Source organism: Schistocerca piceifrons, chromosome 1 (assembly GCF_021461385.2).
Source record: "Schistocerca piceifrons isolate TAMUIC-IGC-003096 chromosome 1, iqSchPice1.1, whole genome shotgun sequence".
Taxonomy (NCBI): domain Eukaryota; kingdom Metazoa; phylum Arthropoda; class Insecta; order Orthoptera; family Acrididae; genus Schistocerca; species Schistocerca piceifrons.
In genome coordinates this window covers 851,580,567-851,583,389 of record NC_060138.1, presented here as the reverse complement: position 1 = coordinate 851,583,389, position 2,823 = coordinate 851,580,567, and positions in this window count along the sequence as shown.

Below are 2,823 nucleotides of genomic sequence, written 5' to 3'. Positions count from 1 at the left end.
CATTTGACCTGCAAAAATACGATACTTTATCATTTTCTAAAAAGACTCAGGAGACAATAATGGCAGATAACATCCAGGTATAAGCAGTGTGTATTTAGCCAATGAAAAGAGGACGCTATTACCCTTCTTAATGTAAAGAAAAATTATATCTATGTGTGTTACACATTAACACAAAACAATAGAATTAATTCAGGAGTTTACTTCAGAAAAGTTTCCATAAATAAAATGAGTGACAACATTAACCTAATAGTCTCAGATTGTATAAATTCAAGCACACAAAAATCCTTTGATCTTGCCAGATGCTGGAGTGATAGGAGATAACCATCCGTGAAGAATAAGTAAAAGCATTGATGAATGTATAGTTTACTGCGCAGATCAAAGGCTCCACGTATTCTACTAATAATATTCTCCGTGTTATGATAGTACAAAAATATGTTATTGATCCCAACCTACAGAGGAAACAATGATCATCATAATAAAATAAGAGAATTTGGAGCTCACACGAAAAGATTTCAGCATAAGTTTTTCCTGTGGTGTTCGTGAGTGGAACGGCAGAGAACTAGCTTGAAGACGGTGCAATGAACCCTCTGCGAGGAATTTAATTGTGGATTCGAGCGTAACTGTGTAGATGTAGAAGTAAAAACAATATGTCTTACGTATGTCCGTGGCATCTTTTAGCTCCCCATAGGTGCCATAAAGGAAGAATTCACCCCTGATCATGTTTGTACTCTTTGTTTTAAATATTTCATTTAGCTGAAAATTTCGTCGCGTTCAACATTCAGATAATGATTCGATTTCTGTGTGCAAAAGAGATGAAAGGGATCAAAATTCATTGATAGATTACTGAAGTTTATGGAGAAAAAACTATGAGCTATCGACTGGTAATAAATAGATTAGATCGTTTAAAAATGGCCATTCATGATGGAAAAGCGAAGTGAGTCTACCATCACAGATTTGGTGTAGAACGTTCATGCAGGAGTTCGAAGTAATTGACGATTTACAATTACGCCCTTATCTAATCGGTTCCTTTGAATACAACAAGTGTCCTCAACGAAGTTCTTACGGAACATTTAAATTGCTTTAAAAATGCACTTGTTTGTTTAATTCGTAAATTGCACTTACCTAACAAGCACAAATTGTAAGATATGTTCTGATCACGGCCGTCGGCAGATGCTGGTCGCTACTGTGAGCGACAGGGTCGGTCTTCCTGCTTCTGGCGATTGTTCTCCAATCTGACGATAATGGTCCAGTCTCCTTTTAATCCGGCTAAAGGAATGTTGGTCTGCCTCGACCCGGCTATTTTCAAAGGCGAGTGTTTTCCAAATGATAATTGGAGTTTCCTGATACCTTTCGAAAACAAATTCCTGAAAGTCTTGGGAGGCAACAGGACCTTATAACGGTACTATTGGCGGTAACAGGAAATGGGCAAGCGAAATGCCTAAAGTCAGCTTTGAAGGCTGATTAGCCGAAAGGTTTGCATCCAGTCACATTAACGTGGCCACCTGTTGAAAGCCTAAATAACCGCTTTTTGCAGCACGGACCGCTGCGAGATATGCAGGAAGAGACTCAGGTGAGGTTATGGAAGGTATCGACAGTGATGTGCAGCCCTGTCGACTCCAGTGTCGTGGCCAGCTGCTACAGTATTCTCGGTTGAGGATCCACGGCGTGAACGTCCCGATTGAAGTGGTCCTACAGATTCTCGAATGGGCTTAAATCCGGCGAGTTTTGTGGCCAGAGGAGTACGGTAAACTCATCCTGGTGCTCTTCGAACCACACACGTACACTGAGAGCTGTGTGACACGTCGTATTGTCCTGCTGACACATGGATCCGTACTGAAGAGAAACACACTGCCTGTACGGGTAGACATGGTCCCAAGGATAGATGCGTACTTGATTCTCTGTGTCCTCCAGAATTACGAGATCACTCAGCGATTGCCACGGAAAGATCCCCCCTAGACCACAACGGCCATCGATTCGATGGGTCATAAAACGTGATTCGTCTAAAAAGACCACCTATCGCCACTCAGTGGGTGTCCATTTGGGGTATTGGTATCAAAATTACAGCCTTCGTTGCAGATGAACGTCAGTCAGCATGAGTGTAAGAAACAGGCACCTGCTGTGGAGGTCTGTACGCAGCAACGTTCGCTGAATGGTCGTTGAGGGAACGCCCCTTGGTTCGTCTGGGTTTCCAGTTGCTCAAAAGTTGCACGACTATTCGAGCGTGCACATCTCTGCAGCTAGCGTTCACCCGTCATCTGTGACCCGTGGTGCGTCACAGTTGCATCAGCACCATCTTGGATAGCTCCATTTTGCTATGCACGGTATACTTTAACCATAGCAGCACACGAACAGCTTACAGACTTGGCCGTTTCAGAAATGCTTCCATCCTTGGCTCGAAAGCCAAAGATCATGCCCTCTTGGATGTCAGGTAAATCGCTCAATCGCTCCGTTTCCACAGTAGGAGAACGGTTGCACTGTCCCCCCCCCCCCCCCCCCCGTACTTACGAGACCTTGTATATATCCTCCACTGTTAGTGTTGTCACTTGCTGCCATTGGTCGTTGACGTCGAACTTAGGTGTTAGGTGGCGGTCACATTAACCTGTCTGGGCAGTGTAATATCGTGTTCTGACAGGGGAGATTGCAAATTCGGGTGTCAGCCGGCAGTCTCGCGCTAGTGGAGGCAAGCTGTGAGCCCTCTGGGCTGGAACTGATTTTACGGTTTGTATTTCAGGAGTCGGTAGACTGTGATCAGTAAAGTTGTTCTCTCTATGTTGAAAGTACGGAAGTGCGTTCCTGTAAGCGAGCATAGCAATTGACTTAGTC